Source organism: Podarcis muralis, chromosome 12, assembly GCF_964188315.1.
Source record: "Podarcis muralis chromosome 12, rPodMur119.hap1.1, whole genome shotgun sequence".
NCBI lineage: Eukaryota > Metazoa > Chordata > Lepidosauria > Squamata > Lacertidae > Podarcis > Podarcis muralis.
Genome location: NC_135666.1, coordinates 11,972,173 through 11,985,968, shown reverse-complemented (window position 1 = coordinate 11,985,968; position 13,796 = coordinate 11,972,173).

The following is a 13,796-nucleotide window of genomic DNA, read 5'->3' as shown; positions in this document are numbered from 1 at the left end:
TCTGAAAAACCAGTTTTGTGCATTCGTATTTAGCTGCGATTCTTGCATTGCAAGGGGCTGAGCTAGATGAGCCTGGGGTCCCTTCCAGCTCTACAGTTCTATGAGTCTAAATATGACCTGTAATAAAAGAGCTTCCAATGTCTGTAGGAACTGTAGCCAGCCTCCATGTACTAGGCACCAGTATGTGCAGGTTCTGCTATCTTGGGCAACAGATATTTCATATTATAATTTTTAAAACACCACACTTTTCAAGAGAAGAAGTTCACATACAGTGGTACCTCGGGTTAAGTACTTAATTTGTTCCAGAGGTCCGTTCTTAACCTGGAATTATTCTTAACCTGAAGCACCACTTTAGCTAATGGGGCCTCCCTCTGCTGCAGTGCCGCCGGAGCACGATTTCTGTTCTCATTCTGAAGCAAAATTCTTAACCCGAGGTACTATTTCTGGGTTAGCGGAGTCTGTAACCTGAAGCGTATGTAACCTGAAGCGTATGAAACCCGAGGTACCACTGTGCTCAGTTTAGAGTCATTGAATGATGTATATGTGAATCATTCCTCCAGCTTTTGGCCTATTCCGGCTTGCTGTCAAATGGTGTCCTGCCCTGACTGCATTTCATTATCCTTCAAGTGATAATCCTGCAGCCCCCAGCAGACCCTACAACGTTCGGGGGATCCAAATTGCAACACTCGTTTTTGGTCAGCCACCCCGGCACAAGCCAACTGACTCCCACAAGAGCACCCAGCCAAAAAATGAGCCCCTTTTGGTCAGCTGCTCTGGTGTGAGTCAGAGCACCAGTCCAAAATGCAGGACATTTCAGGATCCAAACAGAAGCCAGGGTGGCTTCTGTCATTCCAGGATGTCCCACTTAAATCAGGGCAGTTGAGCGGCATGCCCTAGATGCAAAGGCAATATTCAGTCTGCAAGTAATGGATGAGATGTTGCCCTGCTGAAGGTAACGCATATACCCATTATCCATTGGTTCTCAATTGGTGGTTTGCGAACCCCAGGTGGTCCACGTAACCCACCCAGGGGGTCTGCGGCACCATTCACATAACAAAAACACCGTAGAAATACAATTTTTTTTTCAAAAGTAGGGTCTCCATGGCTTGGTTTTTGAAAAACGGAGTCCACCATACTTAGCTAATTGGGAACCATTGCCATAATCCATTATATGAGACTCATTTCCTTTGTTGGGCAGAAAGGGCATACGTCTTTCAATTTTTTATTTTTTAAAATCAGGAGAGGCAGAACAAACTAAATTAGTTCTACAAACAAGCAGAGCATTGCAGTGGAAGGAGAGGATAACCTTACTAATGTTCATCCGCATTATTACTTTTTAAACGAGAGCAGCATGAATGTTGCAGCATCTAAGTGGTACAACAGGAAGGCATTCTACTGTTAAAGAATGAATCACCATCAAAATAATGTTAAAAGTTAAACATTTTGAAATGTCACTTTATGAACAATTTGTGACCCAGGGAGCTGAGCATAGGCCACCAGTGTGCCTCAGACATCAAAAGCTGGAGATTTGTTAAGGAACAGCTGGGCCGAAAGCAACGTCTAGTGGGCTGGTTGTAGCTTGTGCAGATTGTTCCAAATTATGCCAGCTTCTTTTATGGGCTCTAAATAGGAAAGTATGTGACTCGTTATAAGCCATGTGATCTGCACTAGTTCTGGTTGCTTCACCCTCAAAGGGATATTGTGGAGTTAGAAAAAGGTTCAGAAAAGGGTAACCCAAATATCAAGGTGATGGTGTGGATCTCCTATGAGGAACTATTGCAGCATTTTAGACTTTTTCGTTTAAAGGGTTGCAAGAGGCATCATGATAAAAGTTTTTACAAAATTGGATATGGCCATAGGCGTCAACGCTATGGGGCTCCCCACCCCCAACATATGCAGGGACAAGGCAACGAAGGGCTCCGATGGGCCACCCTGTGGTGGCAGAGGGCTCTCCAAACCTCCTAACATCACACATGTGACATCACGCGATGAGCCCCCGCAATGTCATGCAGTACTTAGCACCTCTGGATATGGTCCAAAGTAGATTGAAGGGGGGGGATTACTCTCATAACACTAGAATTTGCGGACATCCAGTGAAGCTGAATATTGGCAGATTCAGAACAGAAAAAAGAAAGTACAGTGGAACCTCGACTTACATATGGCTCTACTTACGTACGATTCCAGTTACAACCTTCAGTAGGTGCTTTGACTTATGAACTTTCCTCTAGATACGAAGAGAGGCCTTGCCAGCAGCCTGGAGCTCGCCTGGCCGGCTGTGGGGCAGCACTGGGGCCTCTGCCGCCAGGGAGAGGCCTCCGGTTTGCTGGAGCTCACCCCACTGGCTGCAGAGCACTTGTTTTTGTAACTGTGCGGCACCCAGTTCAGCTACTGGTTGTTTGTGTGACTGAATAAATGGATAAAAGCCCCCCCCCCCATCCAAACAATGACTGCTGTATCATCAGTGTGTGTGTATCTACAATACTGTCTTATTTATTTTATAGTACTGTGCATTGATTATTGCCTTCATTTTATGGATCTATGGTCTCGTTAGACAGTAAAATTTGTGTTAAATTGCTGTTTTAGGGAGTGTTTTTCATCATCTAGAACGGATCAATTCACTTTTCCATTCCTTTCTATGGAAAAGTGCGCCCCTACTTGTATACATTTCTAGTTATGACCGGACCTCCGGAACGGATTATGGTTGTGAGCAGAGGTTCCACTGTACCTCTTCACACAGTGCATAGTTCAAACACAGAACTCGCTCCCAAAGCAGGCAGTGATGTCTACCAACTTGAATGGCTTTAAGAGAAGAACAGATTCATGGAGGAGGAGAACAAATTCATGGAGGATAAGGCTATCAATGAATCACAGAACTGTGGAAGGGACCCAGGGTCATGTAGTCCAGCCCCCTGCAATGTAGGAATCTCAGCTAAAACATCCATGACAGGTGGCCATCCAACCGCTGCTTAACAAACCTCCAAGGAAAGAGAGTTCACAACCCCCCGAGGTTACACTGTAGGAATCTCCTTTCTTGTAACTTGAAGCCATTGGTTTGCGTCTTACCCTCCAGGGCAGGAGAAAACAAGCTTGCTCCATCTTCCATTTGACAGCCCTTGAGATATTTGAAGGTTGCTACCCTATCTCCTCTCTGTGACTACTACCATGATGGCTCTGCTGTGCTTCCATGGTCAGAGGAAGTAATGCTTCTGAGTACCAGTTCCTGGAAGCCACATTGGCGCAGTGTTCTTGTGCTTGGGTCCTGTTTGCAGGTCACTGTGAGAATAGGGTGTTGGGCCATTAGCCTGATCAAGCATACACTTCTTATGCTTTGGTTGGTTGGGCTATTATTGCATTTATACCCCACCTATTACCCAAAGGACGTGGGTGGCGCTGTGGGTTAAACCACAGAGCCTAGGACTTGCCGATCAGAAGGTCGGCGGTTCGAATCCCCACGATGGGGTGAGCTCCCATTGCTCGGTCACTGCTCCTGCCAACCTAGCAGTTTGAAAGCACGTCAAAGTGCAAGTAGATAAATAGGTACCGCTCCGGCGGGAAGGTAAACGGCGTTTCCGTGCGCTGCTCTGGTTCGCCAGAAGTGGCTTAGTCATGCTGGCCACATGACCCAGAAGCTGTACACTGGGTCCCTCGGCCAAAAAAGCGAGATGAGCGCCGCAACCCCAGAGTCGGCCATGACTGGACATAATGGTCAGGGGTCCCTTTACCTTTACCTTTATTACCCCAAAGAGCTCAAGGCAACATAAATGGTTCTCCCACTTTTCATTTAATTCACACAACAACCCTGTGAGGTAGATTTGGCTGAGAGGCAGTGACTGGCTCCAGGTAAGCTAGTGAGCTTCATGGCTGAGTGGGGATTTGAACCCTGTTCTCCCAGATTGTAGTCCAGCACTCTAACCACTGTACCACATGCACAACTGTCATCCGCACCACACTTTCTGAAACCAATGTACTGTCTTCGGAGAAACAGTTGCCTAGGGTAGTATTTTGCAGGGTGCTGGCGAAACGCAACATCGGCCCAGCAGAAGAAGCACTACTTTAAGAAAAGATTCCTTGCAACAAATGAGTAACAGCTGCACATTTCTTGCTCTACAAACCTAATCATCTGCGAAAGGGTCCTTTGAGACCCTTGAAAATAAAATATACCGAGTTAGTGTCCTGTTCTTCTAACTGAACCTCACCAGTATAAACTAATGAATACTCCTGTAACAACCAGAATTCACTAGAAGAGCAACAAATTCCCATTACACCTCGTTGGCTTCTCCTATTGAAGTTATTTCCAAGTCCATCAGTTTTGCTACAAATGTTCCTGGAATAGGATCTACCTGGCCAGCCATTCCAAGGATTTGTCTGCCTGTGATAAATGCAATTCATCTAAATCCAGATTATCTCAGCCTTTGGACATGGCCCAGTTGAACAGGTGGCTGGCCTCTGTCTCTTGAGATGCAGCCACATACTTTTCTGCAAGGATAAAATAGTTTTAGAGGCCATTAGGGGCTGCTATAGTTCAGATATTTGTTTCTTCCTTTTTCACCCCCAATAAATTATTATAAAAGAGAACCAGAAAACTGTAGGAAAATAGAATATGTGACTGCGTGTCACAGTTTTGTACCCAAACCATAACTTTGTTTAACATTTCATGTATCTGATGAAGTAGACGCCAACCAAAGCTTATGCCATAATGATTCTTTAAGGTGCCACAAGATTTTTGATGAGTTTATCTAGTTAGCTTATTGCCTGGTTTCCGGTAACACACATGATTTTATATACATATATTAACTTCAATTTAAGTTAGCATGTTTTTGGTGATGGTGTCACCTCCACCAAATTCTGCATTATTTCTGCAATCTCTGGATAAGCATTGACACCAGAGAATGCTACATTTTCTGCCCGTCAGTGTAGTCAGCGTTAACCTAGATTAGACATCCCCAAACTCAGCCCTCCAAATGTTTTGGGACTACAATTCCCATCATCCCTGACCACTAGTCCCGTTAGCTAGGGATGATGGGAGCTGTAGTCCCAAAACATCTGGAGGGCCGAGTTTGGGGGTGCCTGACCTAGATGGACCAATGGTCTGACTTGGTTTCCTGTCCCTGCCTAAGATTTCATCAATTGCCTTGGCATATTATGTACAAGAATTACTAATGAGATTATACAACTTCCCCAATGGTAGAGATGTAAGAAGGCAGCAATTTCCATTCCATCCTGACTTAATCACAATCGGCACTGTTTCTATTCTGCTGCATTTCAGTTTCCATCAAGTACTACATTATTCATCTTACTCTGTTATTCAATGTAATTAATATAATGTACATAAGTTATGAATTTCCCCTAATTAATGACGTAATTACAGTAGTTGTACACTATTCATTTCAATGCAAAGAAAACACCATTTAATTTTTTTAAAAATAAAGATTTTATTGAGGTTTTACATAAGATAATACAATTAAAAAATCAAGTTATCTAAATGAAAACAGAAAAAGGAAGAAAAATGCAAGGTCTTCTCTCAAAGGTAGATCTTAACCCTTGTCTCACACAGAAAGAGGTAGACCCTTCCATCTCTCAGCTGGGAGCTTACCTTTCTTCTCTCAGCCTTCTTAACTGGGAGATCTTCCCTTCCCTGCCTCTCACACAGGGTCCTTCACCAGCCCTCCACCATCTTCCTCTGCATATAAATGGGGCAGAAGATAGAGATGTTTGCTGCTTCTGTTTCCATTTTTGTTGGAATTCTCTGACATCACCACCAATAGGAACTTTCCTATTTTCTGCACCTCTCCCTCCCCTGATCTCACACAGTGGATTTAAGAATGGAAATCCAAATAGTATATACTTTTCTAAATGTACCACATTTTCAGTGGCACCCTCCAAACAAATGCCATGCACAGTGATTCTTGGTTTTGCTGTGTCTCTTTACACTGAAGCACTGCTGTCAGGTTGTCAAAACCACACCGAGATGGCTAAAGTCAAATTGCCAGAGGCTGCAAAATCAGCCAAGCCTAAATTGGAATTAACTTGCTTGCAAGAAAGATGACAGCCTTCCAGCCTCTCCACCTTATTACCCATATCCCAGTCATCATTAGCATACAGGTAAAATACCCAAGCCACAAAAGTAACAAAATAATTTGTAGAGATGGAAAAGGGTTTGTCTTCATCCATAACTATGCAACTGTCTGGGTGAAAAAGAGGTACAAATCATTGTTTCATAACCTCATCACTGGTACGAAACTCCTTAATAAATGCTGGGGCTTTATTTTTAGGGAGGGTGAGAGAGAGAGAGAATGTTTCCGATGTGGCAAACGCCACCACCATCACCTGTAACATGCAGGCAATATGCACATACAGCATATTCAAAATCAAGAGTGTGCCTGGCCTAGTCTTAAGAATTTATAGCAGTCCAGCATCTCACCTGAAGGACCACAAGTTATCCATCTCTGGGCACTGCTTGATTAAAGATTGTGTGAATACATATTTGATTTTATTGTTTTATCTGGTTGTAAACCCCTCTGAATGTTTTTTAAAAAAAAACAAGCCGTGTATAAATCCTTTGAAATAAATAACAAAAAAATAATACTTGATGGATGATCTGCAGACAGCAAGTCTGAGTGTGCTGGCTTCCCTGGGCTTCACTCACCATTCTCCACTCCCACCTTGCCTTATTCTTCTAGAAAACTACCGTATTTTTTGCTCTATAGGACACACCCGACCATAGGATGCACCTTGTTTTAGAGGGGAAGAACAAGAAAAAAAAATTCTCTCCCTCTCTGTGCAGCGCCCCTTCAGCGAAGCGGCAGGAGAAACGGAGCCCCTTCCATTTCTCCTCCCGCTTGGCTGAAGGGGCGCTGCGCAGAGAGGGAAAGCTGTGCAGCACTTATCCAGCGAAGCGAAGCCAGGAGAGCAAGAGGGATCGGTGCGCATTGACCCCTCTCGCTCTCCAGAGGCTTCAGCAAAAGCAACGCGAAGCCTCCGGAGCACAGCGGGAGCGCTCCCACTGTGCTTCAGAGGCTTCGCGTTGCTACCGCTGAAGCCTTGGAGCCTGCATTCGCTCCATAAGACACACACACATTTCCCTTTAATTTTTGGAGGGGGAAAAGTGCGTCTGATAGAGCGAAAAATACGGTGCCTCCTTAAAGCATTGAGTTCTGCTTTCAGCCTTAACCTAGTTCAAGGTATGAACTCTTATCAGACCCATCCAGCACACAACTCCAGATCACAGCCACTATCTGCCAGGTTCTTGCCTTTGAACATTTGGAAACCCCAAGCTTTGGGTGTTTTGAAAAAAACCAAAACACCCCACCTTAAACAAGCAGGGTGCAGATGATTCAGCTATCCAGTGGGGCCTAGTTTATAATCTAGCTCACAGATGCAAATTGTAATCGGCAGGTACTTCCTAAATAGGTGGCTTGGTAGGTCTGGCTGTCTCTGTTTAGAGCTGGCCAGGGTTTCTTCAGTTCAAGGCTACATACACACACACACACTCTTCCTTTTACTAAACTTTGTACAAAAGCTTGTAAAGGGAAGTTAAGTCGGATATGATAAAGACAGATGAAGTCTTTAATCCTTTTGGAGTGACTGTGCCACAGTGAAAAGTGTAGTATCTGAATGTTTCCTTGCTGTGCGTAAGGGGATTAGCATGAAATATGAAGATTCCGGAACAAAAATGGTCATTATATCTCAGCGATTCAAGAGATTACAGCTATGAGTCTATTTGCACATCCTTGGGAAAACCCAATGCTCAAAAGGCTGTGTTGTGCTTGAGATGCCTGAAAAATGATTTGGGCTGTGGCAAGCTCCCAGCTTCTTTTCATTACACGTCTTACGGCTGTGAACTGGCCCTTCATCTTGCACCAGTCCTATAAAGACGACCAGGAGTGACTGTAAATGTGTCCCTTGTAGCATATTATGGAGGACATTACAGGAAGGCTGGTCCGGTGCCAGCTTTTCCCTAGCTTAATGAATTTCTTTCAGGAATTGTGAACACTGCACTGAGACCACCAGTGAATATCCCCTAAACCTCCTTGGTTAATCTTTGTAAGGAGCCTCTCATGCAATTGAATTCTGATTCTTCCCCCTTCTTGAGGAGGCGAAGCAATTGAAAACACGGACACTCAGACATTTTTCGTGGTGAAAGATGTTGGTTTCTGCTTTCCTTCACTGTGCAGCGAAAGGGCTTGTCACGAGACAGGTGTTTACATTCCACAGTCTGTACTGTTGGAGTTTCTCACGGGAAAGGGAGACTGGATGTGACGTACACTGGTTTCCTGTTTTTCACTGTGTGATTCTCTCCGAGCTGCCGAGGAGAGAGGATGCATTATCTGCTCCGGCAGAGGCAAGATGTCTTTCTGTAATATAACTGCTTTGAACTGTAAATAAAGCAATATTGAGTATGTAGTACGTACTCCTCATCCTTCCGCTGGGCACGGAACTCTGCTTTACACCAACACGTGGTTATGGGCTCCAGAAGTAGAATCGGAGTGCCGGCAAAGGATCGGAATGCAGAGGGTCAGATCGGATCGGAATCTGCTCTGCGCGTAAAAATGATTGATGAGGTATGTGCTACTGCTCCGGGCAGCCTGCCAGCTTCTAGTTAATGGCTTTATGGCTGGACTTTGAACTTTTAAAGCCGTTTTGCCGGGAATACGCAAAAGGCTCCCAGGCTCAAGTTACTATGCTGGGGAAATCGAAAGTAACTTTTAAGTGTGCCTTTGGACTAAAGCAGCTGCAGCAGTGACGCAGCAAGATTTAAAGCAGCATATATCACGCTGAAGGCTAATGCCAGAGTCATGATGGCCCTTCAGGATGCTTGTGGGATTCCTAAGCTCAACAAGAAGAATTATGCGGACTGGGTTTTGTATGCAGAGGCAATTCTGCGGAAAGAGGGTTTGTTTGAGGTGATTACAGAAACCCCCCCAGCTCCAGTTACAGATGCATGGAAAGCTAAGGATTCCAAAGCACGGGGAACACTTACATTGATAGTATCCCCAGAAGAGCTCTGTCTATTGCGTGATAAGACCTCAGCCAGAGAAATTTGGGAATCTTTGAGGGAGGCTCACTTAAGGACAGAAGCTGGATCTACTATGTTTTACTTTAACAAGCTGCATAATATGGCCCTTGCTGAAGGTGGAGATGTGCGTTTACATCTGATGGAGATGCAAAATCTGAGACATGAGCTGCAACAGAGAGGACTCAACTTTCCAGAGGCTGTGTACTCTTTCATGATACTACAATCTTTGGGTTCAGGTTGGGAGTCTGTTGCAACCCAGATTGCTGTGCAGCCAACAGCTCAGCTGACAGTGGACTTTGTTACTGCCGTGGTATTAAATGAAGCAGATCGCCGGGGTGCTAGCTGCATGGGCAAGGGGGAGTCTTCACAGACGTCATCCCATAGTGCAGTGGAACCACCAGATGGCGCCAAAGCTTTGAAGGCAGTGAAATGCTACTCGTGTGGACGTCTAGGCCATATGAAGAGGGAATGCAGATATCCCAAGGCCAAGACAGAGCAGCGCAGCGAAAGCTCATCGCGTGGAAAAGGCCGAGGCAAAGGCAAAGGTCCGGTGTCTAGGACAACGCAGCACAAGGCTATGGTTTCACGCTTCACTCCAAAGGTTGCAGAGGTCCAGAAGACGTCTAGATCTTTCTTCGTTGTTGATTCAGCGGCAACCCACCACATGTGCAACGACAAGAGACTATTTGTGTCTTTTACACCACAGGAAGGTGCGATTCACCAGGCGGATGACCACACTATTCCCAGTAAAGGCTACGGAACTGTTGTTCTTCACAGTTTGGACTTATCGATACAGAATGTCCTTTACGTGCCAGACGCTAAACATAATCTTCTCAGCGTTGGACAGCTAATTGAGCGGAACATTGACGTGTCCTTCAAGAACAAGAAGTGCATCATCACAAAGAAAAATGACTATGAATTGCATGCTGAATATGTTGATCGTTTGTTTGTTTTGTATTATGATGATGTTGTGCAGGATGACACTTGTTGCATTGCAGGTTCTAACAAAAGTTTGCATGCAGAATGTATTCATGATTTTCATCGAAAATTTGGTCATTTGCATTTTGAGGCAGTATCTAAAATGCCTGCCTTGGTTGAAGGTATGACTATTAAACCCTGCAGGTACCACATGAAGTGCAAAGCATGCGCAGCAAACAAGGTGAAAATGGCTGCGAAAGGTAAGGTGTCTAGTAGGCAAGCTACGGAACCATACCAAATTGTTCATGCTGATTTGGTTGGACCACTATCACCCTCTTTAGGTGGAAATAGGTACTTCATGGTTCTCATTGACGCATTTTCGAGATATATTTTTGTGTACAATCTCAAGCAGAAATCAGAGGCTTTTCCTAGGTTCAAGGAATTCTGTGCTTGGTTGGAAAATGTGCATGGTAAGAAGATAAAGACTCTTTTCAGTGATCGCGGGGGAGAATTCACTTCTCAGCAGTTTGAAGCTTTTCTGACTGAGAAAGGAATTCAACACGATTTGTCTAGTCCTCGCTCGCCATGGCAGAATGGACTTGCGGAACGGGCAAATCAGACATTGCTTCAAGGGTTAAAAACCTTGCTGCATGATGCCAATCTTCCAGAGAGTTATTGGGCCGAATCTCTCTCGTGTTTTGTTTACAGTTACAATCGCAGGTTATCTTCAGCGATTGGTTGTACCCCCTATGAGAAGATGTTTGGCAAGAAGCCATACATCAAACACATGAAAATTTTTGGTTCTGACATGTGGATTCACTCACCACAAAACTCCAAGTTAGACAAGCGTGGATTGCATGGTATCTTTCTAGGTTATCAGAAAGGGTCTTACAGAATAATGATGACTGACTCTAAGACAATTAAGCTCACGAGAAGTGTTGAGTACAATGCAAAGTGGGGGGAGAATGTGGGAATTTTCCAATGTTATCCTGATGACGGTGATGAGACTGAGGATAGTCAAAAGCAACCACAACAACCCACTGATGAAGGTTCTGAGTCTGAATCTGAAACTGAATCAGGTGATTCAGAGGATTTCAAGAGTGCGAAAGCCTCTATGCGACCCTCTGAAAGCTCTGATCAAGAATTGGAGGAACCATTGTTCACAATAGGTCGTTTTTCTCCCAAGAAGGAAGAGGAGAGTGTTGAGGACTTAAGGCTAATTCGTAGGTCACAAAGAGCCACAAAAGGCAAACCTCCAAAGAGATTTGCTGATGAGTTTGCTACGATAGCAGTAACAGCTGTCAAAAGCTCCAAGAAGGTATTTGAACCTTCAAGTTTCCAAGAAATCCAGGGTTTGGATTCAAAGGAAGCTGAGCCATGGTTAAATGCCATGAAGGCTGAGCTTGATTCCTTAGAAAGGAACAAAACATGGGAACTAGTTCCAGTAGTTCCAGGAATGAAACTGCTTGGAAGCAAATGGGTCTTCAAAGCGAAGACAGATCAAAATGGCAAGATAGTCAGACACAAAGCCAGATTGGTAGCCAGAGGTTTTGCACAGGTACCAGGTGAAGACTATCACGAGACCTACTCACCCACAGTGAGGTATGAAAGCATTAGGCTTATGCTCAAGCTAGCTGCAGAAGAAAATCTACACATTAGTCACCATGATATTAATACAGCTTTTCTGTACGGATCTCTGGATGAATCACTTTATATGCTTCCACCTGATGGCGTTCAGGTAAAACAGGGATTTGTTTGTGCTCTGAAGAAATCCCTTTATGGTCTCAAACAAAGTGCACGGTGTTGGCACACAAAACTCACTGAAGTATTGTTTTCTCTAGGTTTTCAGCAAGGGAAAGCTGATCCATGTGTATTTGTCAAAGAGGAGGGGCAAAAGAAACTGTACTGTTTGTTTTATGTTGATGATTTATTATTCTTTTGGAAAGATGTCGCAATGTACAATAACGCCCTAGCTCAACTGAAAGAGCACTTTGACATGAAAGATCTTGGTGAGGTAAACAACTACCTATCTCTGGAAATAGAGAGAGATCAAGATGGTAACATTCTAGTACACCAGTCACGGAAAATTGCTGATGTGTTAAGCAAACTAAACCTGATGGATGCTAACCCTGTAGACACACCGATGACAACAGGTTATCAGGTAGATGACACTGAAGAAGCATTTTCTGACACTACACTGTACAGAAGTGTGCTAGGCAAGCTAAACTTCATTGCCAGATGTTCAAGACCAGACATTGCTGTTAGCTGTAATTTGCTAAGCAGACAAGTCAACAATCCTAGTGTCAAGGATTGGAAAACTCTGAAACGCATAGCGCGGTATTTGAAAGGCACTATGCATTACAGACTGAGATTTAACAATCAGAAGTCTGGTGGTCTTGAGATATTTGCAGATGCAAGTTTTGGAAGTGACACTGCAGACAGGAAAAGTACGTCTGGAGTTTGCTACATGTACAATCAGGGTCTGTTTGATTGGTCATGCAAGAAGCAAACAACAGTTAGCTTAAGTACTTGTGAAGCCGAACTGAATGCACTGTCTTATTCACTTAAGGATTGTGAATGGTTGATACAATTGTGCAAAGATATGAAAATTCCTGTCAAATGTCCAATCCAGGTTTACCAGGACAACAAAGCATGTTTGGCTTTGCTGAAGTCTGAAGGTTGTAAGCAAAGCACGAAGCACTTGCAATTAAAGTTGCAGCATGCTAGGGAATGTATTCAGAAGGGACTCGTAACGGTGTCCTATATGCCAGGTAATGAAATTCCTGCTGATGTATTGTCCAAGATTGTATCAAGGGATCAACACTGTACCTATGTGCAGAAGTTGGGTTTGTACTGATATTGTACGAACACGCTGCCCAGTGATGTTCACAGAAAGGGGGAGGATGTTGGTTTCTGCTTTCCTTCACTGTGCAGCGAAAGGGCTTGTCACGAGACAGGTATTTACATTCCACAGTCTGTACTGTTGGAGTTTCTCACGGGAAAGGGAGACTGGATGTGACGTACACTGGTTTCCTGTTTTTCACTGTGTGATTCTCTCCGAGCTGCCGAGGAGAGAGGATGCATTATCTGCTCCGGCAGAGGCAAGATGTCTTTCTGTAATATAACTGCTTTGAACTGTAAATAAAGCAATATTGAGTATGTAGTACGTACTCCTCATCCTTCCGCTGGGCACGGAACTCTGCTTTACACCAACAGTCCCAGCGCGGCCCATGAAGAGCCGGGATATGGATGATTCTGCGAAAGCTGCATCGCATCATCGTAACTATCAGCATAAAGGTAGAGAATTCTCTCTGCTGCTGCACCAGAGAGCAAGAAAACAGTCTCTGCAATTTATCACAGCCACAGAGAGCAGCTTTATGGACTCAGAAGCCCAGCCTAACAATTCCGACAGAGCATGTTTCCGAGATATTTATTTACAAGTTTCACAACTGTAGACTCTGTCATAGACACAGGGTAGAAGTAGCACTGGATACAACTCTTAGTTTTGACTTCTATCTATCTATCTATCTATCTATCTATCATCTATCTATCTATCTATCTATCTATCTATCTATCTATCTATCTATCATCTATCATTCATTCATTTAAAGGTTCCACCACTTCAGTTACAGCTGGACAAGTGTTAAGACTGAAAAGATCTCTGCTGACTTTAATAAGACCAGTTGGAGGTTTTATTTACAACTAAGTGGTAGGGACGTGGGTGGCGCTGTGGGTAAAAAGCCTCAGCGCCTAGGGCTTGCTGATTGAAAGGTCGGCGGTTCGAATCCCCGCGGCAGGGTGCGCTCCCGTTGCTCAGTCCCAGTGCCTGCCAACCTAGCAGTTCGAAAGTACCCCCGGGTGC